This window comes from Passer domesticus, chromosome 7, assembly GCF_036417665.1.
Source record: "Passer domesticus isolate bPasDom1 chromosome 7, bPasDom1.hap1, whole genome shotgun sequence".
NCBI lineage: Eukaryota > Metazoa > Chordata > Aves > Passeriformes > Passeridae > Passer > Passer domesticus.
This window is the reverse complement of record NC_087480.1, coordinates 3,105,926-3,130,931: the sequence shown is the minus strand read 5'-3', so window position 1 is coordinate 3,130,931 and position 25,006 is coordinate 3,105,926. Positions and strand designations below refer to the sequence as shown.

General features: G+C 39.3%; 1 long non-coding RNA gene across 1 annotated transcript in view; it reads right to left on the bottom strand.

The window, feature by feature from the left end:
- The window catches only part of LOC135304240 (uncharacterized), a 96,719-nt gene extending 83,208 nt beyond the window's left edge, over positions 1-13,511 (bottom strand). The window contains exons 1-2 of the long non-coding RNA XR_010365660.1: positions 13,351-13,511; positions 11,333-11,474 (exon numbers count right to left, since the gene is read on the bottom strand). This is a non-coding gene — a long non-coding RNA (uncharacterized LOC135304240). The remainder of the gene's footprint in view (positions 1-11,332; positions 11,475-13,350) is intronic.
- Between the last annotated feature and the right edge of the window lie 11,495 nt (positions 13,512-25,006).

The following is a 25,006-nucleotide window of genomic DNA, read 5'->3' as shown; positions in this document are numbered from 1 at the left end:
TATTCAATTCCTTATTTAGCATAAATGGTTTCAAAACAGATATGAAAACAAGGATGCCCAAAACAAGGAAGAGCTCTTATTATTTAAATGCAGCTGGGGAAAAAAACTTATAGGATGCCTCAAAGAGCTGCAATTTGTTTATAATTTCTGAGCCAGCTTTCTTGTCCTGATTGTGTATATGTGCTTGAAGTACATTAAGTGGTTGAAATACAGAATGATTCACAAACTAACATTCTGCTTTATCTTTATTTTGGGAAGTACATTTGATCTGTTGAAAGCCTTGGTTAGATATAAGAGGCTATAGAGCCCTTTTTAAAAAAATAGATATCTAATAAATATTCTGTTTTTCAAATGGAAAGCAAGGTAGGCAGGTGAAGGCTTTCATTTAGTCAGAGCTGGGGCTGGAGCAGATAAAAGCATCTGGGGCTGAGCATAACCCTGTTATCTCTGAGTAGCCCTGATGTTCTTGCTTCCCAAACAAGTCTTTTAAAATATAAGATACATTTTGTGATGAATGCCTAATAACAGACAAACTCCTTTGAAATAAGTACTTAATTTCTCATTTCCAGCTATTTTCCTCCAAATGTTTTTGGGTGATTTCAGAAATTGGCTTTGCCAGGAGGCACAGGGGGACAGGGACTGTCCATGACCCTCAGCCCCCACCCTAGTGGGGTCTCCCATCCCCATCAATATCCAACACCAGCGAGCCCTGAGCTTTTCCACCAGCCCTAAACTTTGCTGTCAGCACAGAGTTTGGATATTAACCTTCATCCACAGGGCATGAAAGCTGCCCATGTGCTGAGCTGACAGCTCCACGTGCCAAGCCCCTCTCTTTCCATGCAATCCAACACCAGAAGAACTGCAGGATGGGATTTCCACTTGCTCCATGCCCAGCTTGACCCAGCTGCAGTGCCAAAACAACAACCATGCAGTGGTCATGCTGAAAAAATCTGATTTCAGGGCCGATTTCAGCACACTGCATGCTTTGGTCACAGGCAGGGCACAAGCAGAAATATTCTTCCATGTGCACAGCCCTGCTGGAAAAAATGTGATGGTGTAAATCTTTGGAGAAGCTGTTATAGATTCCTCAGAGGGCATATTGCTGAGATTTCTTTATTGAAGTCACAAGTTTCCTTTTGCTTGCACATATTCCCTAACACTTCCTGAAGTTTGTCACCTTCGGGCTCTCAGTGAACTCTTATTAAAATGAATTTGGCATCTTGTGCCTATGATTTAATTCCTTTTATTTGTTCATGGGCATCTAGAAGTAAAGAGTGTGACATAGAAAAATAACCAAAAAAGTTTAAAAAAAAGAAGAAAATAACAGTTTTTTTACAATCTACCTACTCACCCTCCCCCAAAATCTAATGTGCAGCATCAGAGCAGCTTTTTAGTGCTTTGAGAACTGCCCATACCCACTGAAACTGAAGAGGCTGTACTCAAAGTCACTTTCTGAGAAACTGAACCAGAATACAGACACTATCAATATAAAATGAAAATTAACCATTTTTAAACAGTTATTGCAATGTAAAACAGATTATAGAGGGTAGAGAAGAGCTCTCCAACTGATCATCCATTGCATGGGCTAGACTAAACCCAGGCTGAATTATTTATGGCCATAAAGAAGCACTGCCCTTCTGCTTTGACCACTGGGGAACTACAACATCTGCACAGGTGTTCTGTGAGATTTTGTCTATGAATTCAGATTATTTCCTTATGTTTTAGGGATGAAACAGAGGGGGCATCAAGCAGAGCCTGAGGAAGAGTTTTTGCCTGTCTCATATGAACTAAAGGGGAGAGACAGAGATGAGCTCCATCCTCTCCCCCCGGCACCTTTGGGAGCCCATGCCCTGCTGCAGGGATGGCAGAGGCTGTTTTGGGTGTCAGACACTGCACAGCACTCACAAACCTCACTTAGAAGGGTTTGCTGGCTCCTTCCACAGTCCCCTTGGAGCCACTTGAAACCCAGCCCAGTGCTGCTGGGAAGGATCCTGGGTATGAGCCACACGTGGCTGTGCATCTTCTTCTGACTTCAGAAAATAGAATTTCTCAAGTGGGAGCAGGGAAGAGAAGTTCATTAAAAAAAAAAAAAAAACACGAGGGGAAGGCAACTGCTGCAGCCACACAGAAGAGTTTGTGCGTGGCAGACAGAGGAGAGAACACAAAATGGTGAAATGGACTTAGCAAAGCTTCTCTTCCTCTCAGGGAACTCAGGACAAGCAGCCCCTGCAGTGTCTTGTATGATAAAAATCAGCTGGCAAGAGCAAACCCCTAAATGTGCTTGTCCAGTCCCAGGCACAAAGGAACTTTGGACTGGCTGGGATTGATTATTCAAGCCTCAGAGAGATCACTGGGCAGACAAACAATGACAGCTCCTCCTGTTCTCAACACCAGAACCGTGTCCTGGATTCACCAGCAAATTCAGGGCAGCAAATTCTCTCCATCTTCAGTTTGCCATCTACTTCCAGCTAAATATTTACTGGGTTGGAGGGCTCCAGGGAGCAGCAATCTAATCTTGTTACTCTCTCTCCAAACTATTTGTAAATCCAGCAAACTCCCCTCATTATCACACAGCTGCCAGCCTGATAACGCCCCTGGCAGAGGTCAAGGTTTGGATAGCAGCAGCACATTAAACATCAAACGTAAAAATATATTAATTTTAAATGCAATTTGAGGCTGTTTTGAACTAATTCTTTGAACAAGCTTGTTTCACAGAGGAAATTAATGAAAAGTTAAAGGCCAAAACAAAAAGCTACAGGAGAGACTTGCTATTTTCATTAATAAGTAAAATAAATACTCTGAAAAAGCCTTTCCTCATTTTTATTGCTCTCAGTACTTTTAAAAAGGCTTCTCACCTGACACACAAAATCTCCAGAAGCACTAAATGCTCAGAAAACATGTACTCATTTTGTGCAAACCTGCAGCATGACATATTTACATTCATGTTAGGGGATGCAAACAAAGAAAACTCAATTCCAGCAACATCAGATGCAAAGTTAAATGCCAAGAAAAATTATTCCAAGAGAAATATCACATTAAAGAAATATAAAATCAGCATTTCAGTCGTGCAGATGAGTCAGTCTACATTAGTTTGTTTTAAAATTCATAGAATGGGTAAAAACATCTGCATCCTCTGAAGCCCTGCCTCCATTATTTCCGTGAGTCAGAAGAACAGTCAGGGAAAGAACCAGGATTAGAAGGACACAGAAGGAACTGTTTTCCAAAATGAGGAAAACATTCACAGAAGTCAAAATGCTGTTCCACATTCTTGCTTATGTCATTCACATCCTGTGGAGTTCAATTTTAATGGCACAATTTTATATGGCACAATATAAAACCTACTGATGTTATTTTTCTGGACTTCACTGAGGAACTCAGGTAATGAGGAGAAAACCATAAAAAAGGTGTAGAGGAAATAGATGTCAGGAGATGTATTCATGACCATCATCAAGAGAGGTGCACGTCATTTTGCTCCTGTGACTGAGCTACGAGTGAAATCCAATTTGCCCAGATATCGTTGTGTAAACCAGGTGAACAGAAAATAAATTTGTTCTAAAATAAATCAACTTTTCCATTCTGAAGAAAAATCAAATTCAGAGCCAAAAATCAAGAATCAAAAAGCCTTTAAGGAAATAATGAAAAATGGGCAGACAAAATCAAAATAAAGCTTTGACTCATTTTGTTGCCACAGCTGTAAAGACATCTTTTAAAGCTGGTCCTCTCCTGCAGATCACAAAAAGGAAAGTGCCAGCCTTTGCATGCTACCAGTGGCTTGTTTTTCCTTAAGTGTTTGTTGTGCCTTCCACCCTAATGAATTATTTTATAAAGGTTAATTAGCTTTCTCCTACAATTCTACTCAAACGCAAAACTACCGCATCTCAAACAAATCAGGAAATATAAACCCAATTATTATTCCAAATGCAAGTCAGTGGAATATTCCAAATATCTTCCTTCTTTTTCCTAGCAGACAGGCTGGAATGTTTTAACCCTTTCTGGAGAACTGCTCCAATGCCATCCAGGCACAATCTGTGCAAGACGGAAATCCTGATTTCTAGAGTGACCAGCGGGGCTCTGGCCTGCCTGAAAAGACCCCAAAGAGCTTCAGATGCTACATTTCATATAAAGAAATGTAAATCCTCATGGTCAGTATACTGCATAAAAATTAAATTAAGAGATACAGAATTATTCCTTATTTAAACACAAAGCACTGAGCAGAAACTCCTCTTGCAACCCAACATAGACTGGTCACTGTAGGAACAACCAGAACAGTGGTGGAACAAATGTTTTGAAGGACAGCTAGAACACAATATTCCCAAGATTAGAGTTCAAGTTAATACCATTAAATGAAAGCATTAACCACTCAAAAATATTGAATTTTAGCTGTAATCTCTGTTCTGGAGGATTATATTTTCTGTCTTAACAGAACAGCATGCAAAGTCCAACTTTTTGTTGGTGTTATTTCATGGAATAAATTTTCTTTCTTCATAACTGGATGCATTTTCTATATTTTTATCAGTGATATGCTGAAGTGGAGGAAGAATAGAATACAAATTACTTTATGCAGTTGGGTTTGTTTTGCTGCTCCAGTTTGTTTATATTTCTTAAAGTTCTACTCATATTTCCAGCTCCATGCACCTTAAAATCAACAGGTACCATTAGACAAGTCAGGCTAAATAATCTAGACTACTCTCAGATACCAACTCACAACACATAAATTACAAATAAGCATAATCAGTTATTTGGCATAAAATGCAAATAATCTGTTCCATTACTGTAGAAGTATCTTAATCAAGACTCTAAAATTAATGCAATGATTCAGAAAACACATTACTGTTCAAACAAAAATATTAGGCGTCTGTGTTTCCTAAATATGTTTTGCTAATTTATCAGCAGCAGCTTCTTCCCCAGAGGCTCCTGGTACACAAATTTCCACAATTTGGTCTCTGCTTTGAAGCCACCCTCCAATTTACACAGGGCTGCAATTTTTTCTGCTCCACTCTTAACCCTAATAAGACCCAAAGTGTTGCACACAGTTTTTACACAGCTCAGGAGTTGGTGAAAAATGCATGTTCTTACACACATAGCCCATGCCCTGGATTTTCCAGTGTCTTATAACACCATTTAAAGAAGTATTGATACAAGCTTTATTGTGATATGTATAATTTATACATCATTTATTTGGATGCTGCCTCATTTTCCTGCAGGTCCAAAACTTTCATACTCTGTGTTTGAATAGATGCATTCATAACATGAACACTACTAAAATTTCATTAAGGAAAAAAAAATTAATTCTGAATAAACTGGGGACTCACTCAAAGAGTTGTGCTCTGTGGGCCCTCCCAGTGTCAAAATCCATTTAAAAAATAATCAGGTAAGAAATGGTAATTTTAGTCCATTATTTTTTTACCTCATGACATGAATAAAGGTATGTCAGTATTGTAGTTCTGCTAAACAATATAAGCATCCTTCTGCAAGGCTCTGAAACTCAAATACTAAGTTAATATTAAACTAATTTAAATCTTTGCAAAATTCCTCACAAATATTCTCGTTTGTTTTCTTTCATGCTTCTATTTACAGCAGGGTACAACCAAAAACTACAGTAGACAAATTTATATCTTTAGTGTTCATCACAGAAATGCACAGAAACTTGCAGGCTGTAAGATTAGTTTATCTGCAGTTTTCAGCTTTTCTCCCCATCTTTTCTGGCCGTTGAACAGCTTGGAAGAATGCTGATTGGGATTTGCATTTTATTTTAGCATGATGATATATTTGCTTTTATAATTATCTATTGACAAGACACTCTGCTACAGTACCCCTGATCATGTAGTATCCTAAAAATAAAATGTGTAAAAGGATTCTCTGTACTTACAACCAATAGCAATTTAGGCATGGATTGGAGTTTTAATTGGTTTCTTTGAGTAATTTTCATCATATTGACAATTTGAGTTGTCTTAGTCTACTTGTACTGTTCTGTAATATAATTTTGTTCCTTACTGACACAAATACCCTATAGCAAATTTAGCCAGCCATTAGGTATATTTAAGCCTTACTCATATTTAATGATCTAAAAATACACAAAATCTTGAACCAGTAACTAAACAATAAACACAGCAGGGAAAATATCTCGATATGGTGAGATTTATGTAATTTTTGTTATTTTTAAAGCCATAAAACCATGGCAGCATGGATTTCCATGATGGATAAACAGGGAAATTAACCCCTAATTGATTTAAATCCATCCTAAGGCCTGCAGCCTTGCAGCCCAGGACGTGGGGTGGAGTTCTCTGGGTCACCATGAAAACAGAAGGTGTGAGACAGGGACAGCAAGCCCTCACTCCTCCCTGGTCACCATGGACAGAGAAAGGGTCCTGGGTACCAAACAAATCCTTGAGTTTGCCCAGCACACTTTTCTTTTATTTTTGTCATCAGAGAAAGTTTATTTTAATGAGTAATATTCATATGTTACAGAAAAAAAATCTGAAAGAAAAAAAAAATTGAGGGACATCCTGCAGCTACGACAGATCATCTCCTTTAGGATGACTATGGCAGAGATTTTGTCTCTGTGAAATTCTCAGTCCCTGCTGACCGTGGAAGGAGGCAAATTTCCTAATTCCATCATTGTCTTTGCAAGTACTTCCCTGTTTCACTCTGGATGATATGGGGGAGGTTTTTACTGCTGGTGCTCCAAAAGTGTCTCCAAGGCCACAAGTTAGAGCTGCTGGAAATCCAGACTTTACTGGGCCTGGCTTTCTTAGTCTGCCTAGGAAAGCACACAAAGGAAATTGATGGGAATTGAATGGACAGCACGAGAAAATCCTGAGCTGGGAGGGACCCACTGGGATCCCAAATTCCAGCTCCTGAGCAGCCCAAGCCTCCCACCAGGTGTCTGACAGCATTGTCCAAAAACTTCTTGTAATTCTGTCAGGAGAGATACACAGAGGAGACATTCAAAGGAAAACTTAGTCAGAAAGGGCATTATAACCTTCCTCTGGATTAGAAAGGAGAAAAAATAATTCTGAAGTTAAGTATTTATTTACCTCTAATAACAAGGCAGCTAATCTTTTCAGATTAGCAGAACCTGTTTATAAACCTCCTCAGAACTAGGGAGCTTTGAGCTCCAGGCTTTGTTTGGGATATAACTCTGTGTACGGTGAATTAATAATTCAACTTCCTAAACAAAGCATCCACAGCATTCATCCCTGCTCAACAAACAAAACATTGGCTCACCAAGTCAGGGCATCCTGAAATGCAAATCACCAGGGGAAATGAGCACAAGATGTCTCTCTGCTCTCAGGAGGGAGGTGGCTGGAACTGTGCTGCCCAAGAGAGGAGAGACAGGTGGATTTTTTTTAAATTTTGTTTTTATGTTAAAGCACCACGGCAAAGCTGGAAGGACTTGTAAAAGATAATCCATCTCAATAAGGCAGCACCATCGAGTTCTGCTGAGTTACAGCACTTTGGGACATTCTTCTGATGTATTCCTAGAGGTGATGCCTCAGGTTTTAGCTTTTATATTTTCAGATTCTGTGCTGCTTTAGTGTGCGTTCCGAGCTTCATATGAGGGGATGGTGAGCTCTGCACAGAGCAGGGAGACAAAAGAATTCCTTTCCTAGCTTGGAACCAAGGACAACCACCCAAATCTCAGCCCAGGAGCACAAACCCCGTGGGCTGCAGAGAGAAAAACAAGCAGGATGGGACTGCAGGGGCTGCAGCTGGAACTGGACACTGAACTGCAATGTGCACATGGAGCAGAGCTGAGCCCAGGGAGAGACCCCGGCAGCGCTCGTGCATTTTGGGACCATTTGGGTTCATCTTGGGTGCAGCCCTGGCTGGGCTCTTGTGCTGCCCAAGGTGGATCCATGGAGGCCTTTTAATAAATCCCTGCTTTATTCTCTAACTCTGTCCAGTCTCTGTTCTAGGTCAGCCTTCTCAAGGCATCAGCTCTCACAAACAAAGATTCTGTAGGAATCTCAGTACTTTATTCTGTGGACTTCCAAACATCAGATTTGTGTACAATTGCTATCAGAGGAAAAAAAACCCCAAAAAACCCACCAGCACAGGTCTTTACACCTTATTTTTACAAACTCCCCGAGAAAACCTGTGGTTAACATATGGTTAAACAAATTTGCTTCTGCTTTATTTTTGGGGGGGATATTGATCAAGAGAAGCTGTCCTTTGGTTTCCATAGGTGGTGACAGGACACAAAATGAAATGTCAGGAATTTGTAGCTGATATCATCCAGCACCTGAATATAATGAGATTGGAAAAGGAGATTGACATGTCAGGACAAATGTGTTGTGGTAGTTTAATTAATAAAGTACTTTTCCTGTATGTGTGTGAGAAAGAAATGGAAGGAACAAGGAGGCAGGAATAGGTAATGCTCAACAAATAATGTGGGTTCAACAATCATTAAATTTTATAAAAGATATTTTCTCAGCAAAAATAATAAGTAGTCTGATGGGAGTCATTCCTCTAACCTCAATTATTCATAGAGCAGCTTACCCTCTACTTTATTAAGTGTTTTATAAAAATATGAACATTTACAGAAATCACATCACTATACTTTTATATATTTGTAAATAAAATGTAACCAAATTTTAGTCCCCGATACTTCATAAACATGGGGGGAAATCTCTGCTTAGAGAACTAATTTACAATTCTTTAATTCCATTTATGGAGCACATGGGATATTTTAAAACACTCAGACTTCATTTTTTTTTAAAGACGTCTCTGGTTAGTGGCTGGGGTTATTAAATGAACAACTGTGAGCATTACAATTCATGCAGAATAAAGTACAGCTCTCTTCATTTATGCTCTTAAAATACAAATTCATGGAAGTTTTACAATCTAAATAGATCTTGGGGTTTTTACAGGTTCAGTTTTTAATGTGTTACTATTTCAGGGAAAATAACATTTTTCTCTGGAATAAAACTGTATTTTGACTTCTGAGGCAATGTGGTGATCCGTAAGGAGTTAAAGGGTGACTTTTAGCTAAATTATGTTTTACCTTTTACCTAATTTGTGTTTATCAAACAACAGTTGTTTAAACTCTGGTAGATCCCAGCACCCACACAAGAATAGCTGGTGTTGTGTGATTCAGGCACCAAATTCCAGTTACAATCTCACAATCCACAATGCCAGAAACTGGATTTGAAGGTTGACTTCCACCTCCCTGCTGATAACATTTCCTAATCTCTCATCCTTCTCCTCATTAGATCATAGGGACAAAAAGGACATGAGAATAAAAGCCTTTAGGACAGAAGTTAGAAAAATACACAAGAAAATTATCATTTTATTTATCTTCTTTTTCCTCAGCTCTTTCAATTTTTCTGACTCTATTAATGAGTTTTTACCATTGTCAGCACAGCATTAATGTACAAATATTAATCCCTTCAAGTACATTTCTTGCTCATTCACAGAAATTTGCACTATGTACAAACACTCGGAGTAAACCCATTTAAGTTGAAAGCGTATAAAAAAGCCCCAACAAACCCAACAATGTGAGTGTTCCTGACAATTTTTCTTTTCCTCTCCTCAAAATATATCAAAATTCAACTTTTCCTTCTCTCATAACCAGCCCTGCCACATCCCCTGTCCTCCCTGACACTCTGGCCATGGAATGATCTCCTCATTTTTGCAGCCAGGTTTGGCTCTGCAGCTTTATCTAACCCAGATAAACAAACACCTGCCAGGAGTTAGCTCCTATCTGATAACAAATTCACAGTGATAAGGCTACAATCAATTCTCATCAAATCTCCCTCTAAGGTGGTTTTCAGAACCTGTGACACACCATCACAGAGTGCAGTCATGCTGACTTTGAAAACTTGGTTTAAACTGCTGTCCATTAAATTCTGATGTCATTAAATATTCAGGCTTTTTAATCTTCTATTCAAATTTAAATTGTTTTCTCAGGCAGGCACAGGAGTCTGTACACCAGAGAAATATTCTCTACAATTATTTTCTGAACTTTATAAGGAAAAAGAATAAACCCGTGACTTTTTTCAGATCACAGAATACCCTGAGTTGGAAGAGACCCACAAGAACCATCAAAGTACAACTCCCATCCTGCACAGGACCCCCCAGGGATCCCACCCTGTGCCTGAAAACATTGTCCTAGCACTTCCTAATTTTGGGCAGGCTTGGGGCTGTGACCACTTCCCTGGGGAACCTGTTCCTGATGAGGCACATGGACCTAAACACCACAATACTTTGAGTTTCTGCAGGTCCCTGTTCTTTCACAGAGCTTTTAATGACTTTTAGCATGAAGGAAAGCCAAGCAGCCCAGCTGGGTTCCTTCAGCACTGAAGGATTCCCAGCTCCCCAGGTTTGCTGCTGGGGTCTTCCATGGCTCTCCCACGTGTGGGAGGATCTTTGTGGCTTCATGGACACCTCAGGGTGTCACGGAAAGTTGCCCCAAAGCCCTGCTCAAAACCCAGTGATCCTGTGGCAATGCCACCGTGGTGTCTGTGGTCCTCTCCCACTCACCATTTTCTGGGTAGGACACCAAACACTGGCCAGGAAACTTCAAGGAGAAATGCAAGCTTGAAAGATGATTTAAGTGCAGTCAGATAATTTGGAATTATTTAGGATAGACTGAGAGGAGAAGAGACAGCTGCTCACACCAGAACTCAGGATGAAATACTTGTTTCATTACAACACTTCCCCAGTACTCAGAAAAAACACCCCTGCCATCAACAAAGGTCCAGCAATAGAAATAAAATCTGCATGTGATTTATACCTAAATTGAAAAGCACAATATGTTTTGAAATTCCCATGTGTACGTAATTTCTTATTCATTAAAGGATAAGAAAACTTACACTACACAATTTAGAACTAATTTATATTTCAGTGACAGAGGTTTGATTAAGAGATACCACTGATACTAAAGCACTAGGACCAGCTTCTGGTTCTGATAGAATGCAATTTCCAGGCATAATTTTATCTCAGACAAGGAAAGGCTTTTCCTTAGAAGAAGATGCTGCAATTATTAATTGTAGGGGCAATTCTGTATTTCTTGTAGGGAGGTAACCACTCAGGACACAAAGAAAAACACAAATTTTCTGCCCTGCTTAGGTATTCAGAGTCTGCTACGAGGAGATGAGTTCTGAAGAACAAGTGGTTTCATTTGGCAACACTGCACTTTTTCTGACTCAGCACAAAAACTGAACTGTTGTACTCAGATGAAAAACTTCAGAAAACTCTAAAAACAAACCCCGCCTTTTATAAACAGAACACTGTTGGTATTTAAGTCTATGGTAGTAGAGCTAGAAAGAAGTCACTTTCTGAATTTAAATCCACAGTTACTAAGAAAGAATCTCGTGTGTGATCATACCTGTGATACCTTCAGGGTGTAATGCAGCCTCCTCTTATCACCACACAGTTTCTGATGGGGTGATCCAGCTCAGATTTCCTCTTCCTCCACTGCTCTAAGGCACCCTGCCAGGAGCTGTTTAAAAGGCTCTCACCTGCAACACCTAAACTGGCAAAAGAGTTTTTGTTCTTAAAAGGAAACATCTGTTCCTTCAGCTGACCTGAGGGAAATTACCAACAGAATGGGAACATAAACCACTGATTATTTAAAATTTCCTTACAAAGGCTGTTAAAAAGACAAGTGTGGAAGATGAAATGTGCATATTATTTAGGACAAAAGTAAAGAGAAATGAGGACCTCCAGAGTAGGCAGGGAAGACAATCCCATTAAACCCACTCCTGGATCCTTGGCTGTGCCCAAGGCCAGGCTGGACAGGGCTTGGAGCAGCCTGGGATGGTGGAAGGTGTCCCTGCCATGGCAGGGGTGGGATGGGATGAGCTTGAAGGCTCCTTCCCAAACCAATCTGTGATTCCATCCCTGTGGTTTTATAAATCTATGATTATTTCTCAAGGCGCTCCCCACAGTTTCCACCTTTTATGGCCTTATCAGTACTCAGTGTCCATCTGAGGAAACACTTCTCATTTCCACTGGCAATGTTGTTCTAGTCCAAAATAATCCCAATTATCCCATTGCATAAGACCCCCAGCTCCAGAGAAAACAAACAAATGGAAACAAGGATTCTCTGAGGCATTAAAAGTTGCAACTACATTTTCCTCTGGGGAGGCTTGAAAACAGAAATATTGCAAACTAACTGTTGGCATTTCAGGATGTTCACGGCTGTGTTCAATTTTAACAAGATTTAGCAAATTCTCCCTCCTCAGTTCGGAAACTCAGCTGAAAAACTCTGCATCAATCTTTCAGATAGCTGAATAATTCCCTAATTCCTCTGTGTAACTCAGGTAACAAACAAAAAGGTTGCAGCAGCATGAAAACTTTCAAGCTTATAATCATGGCATATACAAATAGCAGTATTGTATTAGATGTGTTTCTGTCACCAGATTTCCTAGGGATAAATTGACAATAAATTGCATTTTTTTCTTATTATTTTGGAGTGCTGTTGCAGTTTGTCTTTCCCAAAACCTAATTAGGCTTATGTATCATACACCACTCAAAATTGTTCTATCTAGCCTGGAGTTAGTCTGATTTGTTCCATTCCAGGGTGAGAATTTTCCTTCTAATACTTCTCCTGGGAATCTTTAAGCAAGAAAGGCATCATTTCCATTAGGATTGCTTCACTACACTACTCACACCAAATGCTGGGTGTTAGTATATTCTTGTATATCATTGCTCTATGTTCTGAAAAAAAAAAAGGAAAATAATAACAATACAATCTCATTACTGCTGGAAAAATATAAGTTTTTTTTTTTCGACTAATGCATCAGTCCTGACAATTTTCTTATTTATGAACAAGTTCAAATCATTTATATCAAAACTGAGACAAACCAAGATCTGAAAAAAAGCCTCAGAGTATGTTTGTTATTTGAAACAAAAACCCAAACATAAAGTATTTGTGTCAGGTACACCTTAATGAATTATAACTCTTTCAAAGTCTGTTTGGAACATTTCAGAGAATACAGCTGACAGCCACGAGTATTCTGCTTTGGATTAACAATTCATTGGCTTGGGTTTTGTTTTTGAAGCAGAAATCCTCCATCTCTGTGTTGCTTACTTAGGTAAGAGGATTTATTTGTGCATCTTATATTTTATTCCCCACACTTGATAAGGGTGCAGCTTTACTGCTTGGTATTTCCATGATATCAAAGGTAGACACCAGAAATCCAAATAAGTTATTTGCAACTGGGAGCCAAAAAAAACCCCCAAGAAGTTATTTTAGAATTTTCACTGTGTTTTAGAACACAAATTCTTTTTCATGAAGAAACATCTCCAGGAGGCACTGTGGAGAGTGGAGTCCTGAGCTCTCCATCCATATGAACCCCACAGATTCCATCCCCTGGAATGAAAGAAAATACAAATGATCACCTGGGGTGCTTTCCCTGCACATCATCCCTGCATTCATGCTGCCAGTCCATGCCCTCTTCTCTTCTCTTCTCTTCTCTTCTCTTCTCTTCTCTTCTCTTCTCTTCTCTTCTCTTCTCTTCTCTTCTCTTCTCTTCTCTTCTCTTCTCTTCTCTTCTCTTCTCTTCTCTTCTCCTCTCCTCTCCTCTCCTCTCCTCTCCTCTCCTCTCCTCTCCTCTCCTCTCCTCTCCCCTCCCCTCCCCTCCCCTCCCCTCCCCTCCCCTCCCCTCCCCTCCCCTCCCCTCCCCTCCCCTCCCCTCCCCTCCCTTCCCTTCCCTTCCCTTCCCTTCCCTTCCCTTCCCTTCCCTTCCCTTCCCTTCCCTTCCCTTCCCTTCCCTTCCCTTCCCTTCCCTTCCCTTCCCTTCCCTTCCCTTCCCTTCCCTTCCCTTCCCTTCCCTTCCCTTCCCTTCCCTTCCCTTCCCTTCCCTTCCCTTCCCTTCCCTTCCCTTCCCTTCCCTTCCCTTCCCTTCCCTTCCCTTCCCTTCCCTTCCCTTCCCTTCCCTTCCCTTCCCTTCCCTTCCCTTCCCTTCTTCCCTTCCCTTCCCTCTGGATGATGCACCCAAGGATCCATCAGCTGGATGAAACTCGCACTGAAAAATGTAGATGCAGAGAATAAAACAGTTTGCTAAGACCTTCCTGTAAGAAAAAAACAGAAAAAATAATTCTGCAAAGGTTAAAATATTTCATCATGCCACAGAGAAGTGCTTTGATTTTTTAAAATTCAAAATGTGTTATAACTTGTATTATTTCCAAACACGATATTGTGTTGCCCAATCACCTTTCTAATTCTGTAGAATGCAAATGACATTTCACCTGGTTTGGTGTTTATGTAAATTTATTTTTCCTTTTTTTTTAACAGCAACTGGCAGCAATTGCTGGTTTTGTTTGGTTGATTTTGTTTTTGTATTTTTTTTAACGCACTGAATTGATTTCAATAGCTTTCCAAGCCCTTCAGTTTTTCTCAGAACAATGAAAATACTCTGCCAGAAAAAGGCAGGCCAAACACTTTCTAATGTACTTTAAACTCTGATCACAGAGCTCTGCTGGACCTCAGTAAAAGCAAAGGAAAGAGGCTGAGAGATTTCACATTTCATGTATTCATCTTTGTTTTCCTTGGGTACAATGCAGCTGGTGCCCCCAAAGGTGTGACTGCAGCATTTTATGTTTTTCTTTCTCTTTCATTCTATTTTTTATATTTTTATTGCTCTTATTAAGAGCACACTGGATCATTGAAACAAAATGTATCCATGGGCCAAATAATTTCCCAAACTGGGAATGATTTTTGGTAACTGTGACCAGATTATTAATCCTTCTGCTGTTCATTGTAATGATGCAATAATGAAGAGCTAATGTGTTATTAATGAGGAGGTAATGCTCTATATACTTCACAGAAATTCCACTATAATTGGCAAATCCATGTTTTACCAGTGTTTTAAATTGTTAATTTGTTTTTAAGAGTAAATGTAACTTAAGTTAACAAATGTTGTTTTAAGTAAGGCTGAGGCCAGCGATTTTCCAGTGACCTTCTTGGCTCTTTTGGAAAGCTTTGCCAACTCATTCACTTACAAAGTGAGAAGGCAAAGTGCTTTCAAAACAATTATAAAAGCTGCCAATAAATTTCATTCAACTCTTCTGACTTAAACACAAGGTCAGCAAGGAGAAAAAAAAAGAGTAATTTTGAAGCCCATTACACCAGTTTTCTATTTAAGGGGCTCTAAACCATAAAAACAAACTTTGGATTAACGTGGGCAGCTTGAGATCTCCCCAAAAGGTTTGACTTTTGAAGGAATTGTTCTTTCTACTGAAATGCAGATCTTCTAAAATTGGGTATCCACATTCAGTGGTATTTCAATATTATTATTATTATTTATTATTACTATTACTATTATTACAGCAATTAAACCATTTATAAACACTTTGGAAGCTGGGCTTTGGTCACCTTTCAAGGCAAAAAAGAAGAATGAATGTTTCTTTAATTTCTCAAATTTTTAATGCCTGAATGTAGATATTTTAGCTTAGATTTATCTCTACTTAAGTAAGGAATTAAAAAAAAATAAAGTGCTTGAGCATTTTAGAGAGAGTTCTTTCTACTAACTTTAACTAGAGTTATAAGATTTTTTTGGGTAATGTTGTCATCTAAATTGTCTCTCAAAAGAAAATGACAGTCTTTTAAGTTTGATTTTCTAACAAATCTTACAAGCATTCTACATGATAATATTCTGCTTAAGAAACCTACATTTGTCTCTCTCATAAAGCAGATGTAAGATTTTACTACCACACTAAAACTCTTCCTTATAACACTATACTAAAACTGCCCAAAAAACACTTTGAAATTTGGTGTTCAAAACACAGAAGCAGATCTTTCACTGGATGTAATGGGGGCTGTAAATTCAAGCTCTGAACCTTATAAAAAATTTGATGCACACATTCCTGTTAACCAATTTGGTTTGTAAAGCTAGCCCAGAATGAAAACCCCCAAACCCACAGACATTTTACACTCACATTTTCAGTGTAAAACGAGCCAATTTCTGTTTCCTATATGCTTGAGAAGTATTTGCATATCATGTAGGTAGAAAAATATCTCTCATGAAATCACTAAACATGGCAAAACTTCCTCTAGTGATGATTTATTGTCCAGATATTTTTCTTCAGGAAGGAAAAAGCAATGCATGCAAAGCATGAAATACACAACCCCTTTAAAATGACTTCACTTAAAAGAGGTGCAAGTGAAAAATAATTTTGTTTGAGCACATGCAAGCATTGATTTCAGTCTCCAGGCAATGCACTGCTCTGTGTATTTGTCACAATTCAATTTACATCCACAAGCAGCAGAGGATCAGCACAGCCTGCCTGACACCACCACTGCAGGACGTGGCTGGGCAGGGAGATTTGGTTCCCACTCTGATTAAAAAGGGGCATTGAAATTGTCCCTCACCCCACTGCCAAGCAGAGCTGTAGAAAGGTTTCTTCTGGCTTTCCCCATGAAATTAAAGTTCTAATCTTCGTGGGAAAAATATATTCATTTCTGGGGGGTTGTATTATCTTACCTACACCATCAAAACCCCCAAGAAATAAAAGTCAAAGATGCAGAGAAGGATCTCACCCTGCTGTCACCAGAGCCCGTTGTGCAGAGCCATGCCATCCTCAAGCTGCACCATCCACTGCTCACCCCTCAAGCACATTTTTCACAAAGCTGCTGCTTCCACAAGCCAGAAGGGCTTCACTCTCATGAACCACAAAACAATGTGATTTTAAAGGCTCTCCAGTCTTTAATTTCTTTGTGTTTAATGGTCACACAATTCCAGTGCTGCTCCCCCTCCTGAGGGTCAGGGCCACTGCAGAGCTGTGGGGCACCAACAATAACTGGGATATTTTGCTATTCCCAACAAGCAAAATCCATTGAAGCCAATGACACAGACATCCTACAAATTCTGAATGGACTTTGCTTCATAAAAATAATCCATCCTGCCCTCTGTGCCCAGCAGGTGACAGAGCAGGGCTCTGATCTCACAGAGCACACCAGCTCTTCCCAGCACTGCCGAGGGCTTGGACACAATCCCACCTCATCCCATTCTGCTCAGCCACTTGGTCCCAGCCAGTTCCATCCTCCTGCAGGGGTTTTGCTGGAAGATGGGAGCACAGAAATGGTTTTTCTGCTCCTTTCCTTGCACGCATGCTGGAATCAGGGAGAGCTGGGGTGGAAAGAGGTGAAGAAGAACCCATCCACCCTGCCCATGTTCTGTGTCCCAGCTTCCAGAAGCTTCCCTGTTGTTTCAAAGACATTTGTGCAAGTGAAAGCAAGACAGAGGAGCCATGAAAAAATGAAAACAAATTTGCAGTTAATTTACAAAATTTGGTCAAATGGCTAGCTACAGTTATGATTTTCAACCTATTTCTAGAAGCATAATTGAACACTTCCAAACTAGAACCACGGTTAAATTTTCTCAAAATATAAAGTCAGCCAGATTCCCTAAAAGAACTTCCCCCATCAGAACTGCAACAGGAATAGTAAAAAATGATCAGCATTCTTGACGTCCAATAATTTAAAATCCCAGGAACTTAATATAATTTCCTGCTCCTATTAGGTAAAGCTGTATTAAATCCCTGTTCAACAGCCTGTATTATTCTCAGCCTGTGCCCACCTAGAAAACAATTCCAGCATTTTGCAGGAAACAGGCCCTAAACCCGCTATTTTTCTCTGGTAGCTGTGGTCATTTTTTATACTTATTTTGCATTCAGGCTGCTACAAAAAGAAATACAGAATGGAAATCAGGTCTGTTGCATACATTTTAAACACTAAATCTGACTTTTAGAAAATCAAGGTTATGCTATTCTTCCTATGTAAAAATCCAACTGCATTAAAAACTTTCCAAGGTTCCAGCCACACCAAAATTACGACTCATTTATGAAAACTGTGTTAGTGCCTGCAAACCTTTGTTGTAAATTATGCATGCGAGCATGGAAATGCTAATGAAAAGAGGATTTCATTTCCAAATGATTAGTACAAATTCAGCAGTCACTATAGTTATGCCACTCTAATTTATTTTCTTGTAGAACATGCTGTTTGCCAGGTTTGGGCCATTTATTTCTACACTGTGGAACATCAACTTTTCAGACTTTAATGTCACATTATCTTTTTTTTTTCCCAAGAAGTGTTCATTTTCTTTCCAGGTCTTAGCAAAATGAAGTCCTTGGGTTCAAAGGTAACTCTTTTGATTAAAACATTTGTAAGAAGATTGCAACAAAAGTGATGCCCTTTTGCACACAAGGAATTGCTGAAATTACTGTGGTTTCTACTGATGTGTCAAAGAAAATGCATATAATCACCTTCACCAGAGCTTATAAAAATGTTTTCACTCAGCACACAATTTTTAATTTTTTTAAGAAATTCTCTCACTACATACATTATGGTTTTGGTAGGCATTTGACCTCCCTAGGAAAAACAAAACAAAAAAAAAAAAAGCAAAAAACCTGAGTGAGTCAGCACTCCAAAACCATTCCACAGGCCTTTAAATAAGAATCCATAGAGAAAGGCTAAATCATTATATATTTTTTTTCCCAAAGATCCATGTTGGCTGGAAAATCAATAATGCCTTATATGAAACATATCCAAATGGAAATGAAAACGTGGGTTCTAGGGAGTCGTAAAAACATATTGTAGAAACCCCTTCAACGTTTATTATTAAATAGAGAAAATGGATCTCTGCAGTGGTGGTGATGTTCTGTGGATTGTGTTAGAAGTGTTTGAAGTGGAAACAATATTTTCTTTTGCAAGGGAATTTGCTGCTTTCTGCTAAATCCTTTAAAGTATTCCAGGCTGGGAAGTTCCAGCCCTGAGATCCTGTGTTTAGATGCAAAAGGAGATTTTTGTCCTCTTTTCTGTGGTTTTTTAGAAGTTGGGCAGAAGGCTCACAGCTGAAGTTTGGTCAAGTCAATAAAAATATTTGCAAGCCTGGGAACCCTGAAGAATTATACAACTGCTCCTGTAATTCTGGCCTGAAAAACAAACCACAGAACCCTGCAAAACCAGCCTGTGAGCAGAGTATTAAAATAAACTAAAGTGGTGGAAAACAGACTTTAGGCCTTGATGAGACAATGGCTGTGATTGCAGGATCTACCCAAAGCAAATCCATCCATAATGTGCAGGGCACATTTGCCTTTGACAGCTTTATTTGTTCATTAAACATTTATGTTAGATGGCTTTTAGCATCCCAGTCCATGATATTCATCTAAACTTGGCTAGAAAATTAACAGCTTAAGTAGTCCCATATTTTATCATATTAACCTCTCTTTGCATTTTTACTGAGCAGTTGGGATAAAAACTGGCCTGAATCACACATTTCAGGATGGAATTTTAAGAATGCTTTTGCTGACATTAATTGCTTGGGATTTTTTTTTTCATATGATGTGGTACAGCTCCTTTCTCTGATAACTTGGTAACAGCAAATTGATTGCAATCACTCAGCCTAAAATGGGATTTCTTTTATAAGCAAATCAAGAACACAACTATTGGGAAAGGTTTAGCTATCAAATTAACATTGTAACCTGCTTGGAGACTATTTCCTACCAAACAGTATGTGGAAAGATTTCCAGGAAACTCATGCTATATATAGGACTTTAAATAGCATTTAAAAACAATTATTCATACACTTGTAATTTCTTGTTCTATTAGCTAAATGCATCTCCTGCAAATCCAGCTGAGTGAAGGAGCAGGGATGAAGGGAGAGAGTGAAATACTTTCTGTAATTTGATGATCAGAATAATCAGATGTTATCCTAAAATAAGCTGTGCTCTTAAGTACAACAATTAAGATTTTTTCTTTTAAAACGAAAAAACTATTTTCATTTAAAATGAAATACTATTCAAGCAGACATTTTGAGGGTTTACATGCAACATGGGTGCCTGAAAACAAGAAAAACCCCAAAAGGACCTGCACACTGTACAAAAAGGAAATGGGGAATCTGTGGGATCTTCTACCAGGCTTACTCCAAGGGCATCTTCCTTTTCTTTAATGACATTGTGAAGACTTGCCAAACATTTGAAATTAAATGGGATTTATTGATAATTTTAAAAATTGATAATTTAAGTTTAATTTAGTGATATATTTGCATTTAAACAATGCACATCTGAAGAAAAAAAATTGGTGCCACACACAGCAGTTTCAAAAGGCACAAGGTGCACAAGACATTTTCTGAGGCAGCAAAAACGATTTTTAGTGTCTTTTTTTTATTATTTTTTATATTGTTTACAAACTTGTCTGCTGCAAATTTGCTGTCTGTAAGGTACCAATTACCAGTATCTCAAGGCAGTAAATACGTGTTTTTCAGGGAAATTGTTCTTTTCCTCAGCAGCCAACATGGGAAGATGAGAGCAGGGGGATGCACAAGAAGCAGAACCCTGCAAAGCCTGAGCACCCTCCTGGCTGGCCAGGCACAGAACTCCATCATGCTCACAGCCTCCAGATTGATGGCTCAGAAACCTCACAGAGAAATATTAAGAAAACAAAACCAGGTTTGCAACAAATGATGAAAGGAGAAAGAGAAATAGAGAATAGGGAAAATATGAAAGCTTGAATGCAGTAATAATTACTGCTCTAGGAGAGCACAGCATCAGTCAGCTGTCAGTCTTTCTTACTGCTCTTTGCTCTGGAAATCTACATTTTAATTTCAGTCATATACCCACACAATCTTCTGCTGTTGCTTGCTAGGAAAACAGAAGTAATCAGGTCTTATCCACATGAAACAGTGATTTGTCTTCCAGGACAATTCATCTGCTTTGGTTCCCGGCAAATCAAATCCAGTGAAGTTGTGAGGCTTCCATAATGACACAGACGAGTTGAAAATTTGGTTGTGATGTCAATAATTTCCCACAAAATTGACAGTAACTTGATAAGGTGCTGCCTTTATTAGATCTGTCCCATCGTTAACAGAAACTGCCTCCGAGACAAGTCCACATTTCACAAAATCCCATTTCTGCGCTCTCACCTGTTCAGCTGCTCCTCAGTCACACTTACTGAATTTCATTCCTTTGTCAACTAGCTTAAACACTTTGATGCACAATTTGCTGATCAGGAAGATGATGACATTACCTAAGGGCAAACCCCATTGCTGGCGTGCCCATGCTGCAGAGCAGCTGTGGTGGGGACAGCTGTCAGGACAAGCTGGGACAGAGGAGCAGGGCAGGAATAACAGATGTGATGTGTCTGGTACTGCACGTGCTGATGGTCAGCCAGAGCATTGCCCCAGCCCTGAGCTCTCAGCTTAAATATCCTTTATGGGAAGCAGAAATGAAGGCATGGGGGAATAACAGCAATGAAAGTGATGGATGCACAACACACATCTCCTGTGTTCACGCGCCTTCAGGTTTTCTACTGTTACTTTGTCATCTGTCAAATCTTTCGCTGTAAAGAAACTTTAATCCAAGTTAGCAGACACAAAGGTTTCACCCCTCAATGTGTCACCAAATTTTGGATGAACCCAGTGTTTCTAGAACATTCACGTGCATCTAACACAGAACAGAATCACCTTTGCTGGTGAAGGATTTGGCAAATGCTCTTTGAAGGGAAGGATCCAGAAGAGTTGTTCCAGAAAATGAGACATTAAAAGCCTTCAGGAATTCCAGCCTAGATTAGTGAGCATGACTTGACTGAACAAGCTATAGCAGTAACAGCTACAAGATTGACAGAAAGACGTTTTCCTCCTTTTCTTCTCCCCCAGCCACCACATCCTTCTGTGGGAAGTGGCCTCAGTGACAGAATGCAGATGGATGATTGGCAGTGCACAGTGCAAATACCAGGCTGGTATTTCAGAAAACTGAGGGGATTCTGAGGAAGCTTGTAAATCCTCACAAAGATACTGATAAGTTTGTTCTTCATCTTATTGATATAAAAAAGGCATTCAGAATGACAGAGTAGGGTGATGAATGAAATGTAAACACTCCAGTCAGGTATTTTGGCCCAACATTTCCTGAACTTCTCACACTTCAGCTCTGTCACATTTAATATTGCACTTCTCCAGTGGAGCTTGACTTCTTCAGCACCAAGGCAGAACAGCATTTATGATGATATCTGATTGATTCTCATAAAACTTGTTATTCAGCATGCACAGTTAATTTGAATTTCTGCTGCTGCTGTGGAAAGCACCTTCTCCAGTTCTGCATGAGCTCCTGAGGTGCTGCTGCCTTCACTCCTGTCAGAGAAAACTTCTCTGAAGCACAAGTTCAGTGATTTAACTGGGGCAACAGTGCAGCTGCTTCTCCTCAGTTCTTCATCTGTGCACACATTTCATCCACAGCTGCAAATTGCACACGGAATTCATGGGATAAAAAGAACCTTTTAGTAAAAGCCAGTCTCATTTCTATAATTTTTCTAAGTAGGGTTCTGATCAAATCTCCATTGCCTATTGCAAGAACCAGGGGGAGCCTCTTTAGCTTCTATAGTGTAATATGACTTTATTAAAGATTTTATTAAAAAAGACTTGGATGAGTGCAATGCAATGGCTGATACAAATTTCAATATCTATACCCATCTGTCAATAAATTCTCAGGAAAAAACATGCAGCCCTCTTTCTGTTAATCTGATTATCATAAAACCCTCCATAATTTTTCCATCTGGTTTTTCTAGTGCTAAGTTTTCCACCAGGAAGGCCTTTGAAATTAATATCTCTTGGAAGGAAAAAAAAAAGAAACTAGAATAGGGGTGGTGTCAGTTTTCTTTGGTGACCACCTAAGGCAGAGGTAATGGGGGCTGGCACGGGGGCACATTCGAATTAAGGGACTCCCAAAAAGTGCAAACACCTTTTACTGAGAGCTTTATAAAAGGGTCCAGCGAGTTGCTAATCAATTCTATCCCATAGATGATCCCAAAACAATATATATTTATTTCAAAACTGTGTTATGACATTATCAGAGAGGAAAAAAAATTAAGATTACTTGACGATTTTTCTCCCTAAGACTTTATTTTTTCTTTATATCACCTGAGTCTAATGGAATAGAGATAAGAAATTGACTACTAAAAGAAGTTTCACAGCCTCTCTGCTCCATAAGAAAACCTAATGAACTTGAATTTTAATCTTACTTTTTCATTAAAAAAATGTTTTTAATGTTTAATTTTTGCTTTTTCATACTAAATGACTGAAAGAGCCTAAAAAATTAGCCTACCCTAAATTGGGAGCAATCACCATGTTTTATTAACTGTGAGGATCATCTTCTGGAGAGCAATCACAAAACTATTGAATATTTTACTTTTCTCATCTGTGATCTTTTCTTCTGTCTCATTAGAAAACAACCCAGTGAATAAATCTCTCCGTGCCCAATTCTGTGTATTCAGCTCCCATTAAACGCATTGTAAGAGATCTCAGCATCTCAAAAGGATTCACTTCTCATCTGCCTCATCTCTCCTGCAGCCTCCAGCACCAAGCTCCTCCCACTCTGCCTAATAAATTTCCAAGCTTTTTTCAGTTTGTGTTCTTCTCCTGTGCTCTTTATGTTCCCTGACCGTGTGTGATTGATACACATAATTGAAGGTGGCTGATTACCTGATGTACAGGTTCATAGATATTCTATGGAACTCCAAACTAACCACGAGGAGTAAACAACCAGAAACCAGATTTTCCCCAGGAAAAGAGAGGCAGCTGAAATTTTTCCACTGAAAATGCTGTGGATGGTTCCTTTAATTGAAATGCTGCAGTTGTTCTTAGCAGGAAAAATTCAGAGCCTTGAAAATTCTGTTCTATATTTTATTAGGGGAGAATTTAGGTATTATTGTACTAATTCTTATCACTCAGACAGCAGCACAAATCTTTTTGTTATTTTATCTTTCCTCTCCCCTTAGTTTCCACGGGAGTTTGATAAGTGATTAGCCCCTGGGCTCTTTTGTAATTGGAGGCAGCGCAGGGAAGCGTGGCTGCAGGGGCTGTGTAATCCCATTGTCTGTGCCACACCAGTTAGGATTACATGGAATCCCATCTGCCCTGATCACAGAGGGTGCCAGCAGAGGTACACAGCGTTTCAAACGGGAAATTGTGGCTCCAGCAGATGTTGTCTGATAATTCCTGACAGAGGTCTGTGTTTGAGGCTCCCCTGGTTTGGGGCAGAACCTTCTGGGACTCACAGGAAACAAGTGCCCTTGGTCAAACTACAAACTCCTGAACTTCAACAATTCACCACGGCTCTGTCACACCTTGCTGCCTCCTGTTCTGTACCAGGGCCCTCACAAATGGCAATGGATTGAAGATTTCTGATCACAAACCCCAAATTTCCACCTGGCCTGGAAGCACTCTGCTGGTTATCACATTTCTGTGACGTTGGGAAACAGGAGCTGAGCTCAGAGGCTCCCTCAGAGCTACAAATGTTCCTCAGGTTAGGTACAAATATGGTTTTACTGGAAAGACTGGTTAGGAAGAAAGGAAAATCAATCTCTTGGGTGATTTGTTGCGTGGAAGGTCTGCTCCTTTCTCCTTTGAAGCAGCCTGTGAAGCAATTCTGATGGTAGTCTATAACAGAACATGAATATATCTTCATATTGAACAGAAAAAAATACCATTTTTCTATTACTAGAAAAGAAGAAAAATATATTTCAGGCTAAAATTGAGAAAATAAAGAAACATTAACTTCTGGAGATCCTATTAGGATTATTTCAGGATCTTGACTAATTTTGTTTTTAGTTTTCATCATGGGAACAGATTCTATGGGAACATGATAGGAATTGCTGTTCTGACATCTAATGCTGACTGACTTTAGTGTTGGTATGAATGAGATTTCTCATGCATGAGAAAACACCACAAACAATAAACATTTGAAACACATTTCTGCCATTTTAGTGGGTGAGTTGTCTTTTAAGAGAGCTTTTTAAAAAGGAAGTGGATTCCATGTATTTGAGTTAAATTTGAAGTAGATTTAGAGGTGCAATTTGCAGATTGCCAAAGTCCATTAGCCTGATGCCTAATTAACATATGGCCCTGTACCTGTGGGGGAAGATGAGCCAAAGAAGAGGCTGGAAGAATGAAGCCAAAAGATCTGAAGCTGATTCATTGTGTTCTAATAAACCATCTAGAACCCTGAAACCTGGTTACTGAGAAAGTTACAGATTCTGGTAATAATACAAAAATCTGAAAGAGGTGAG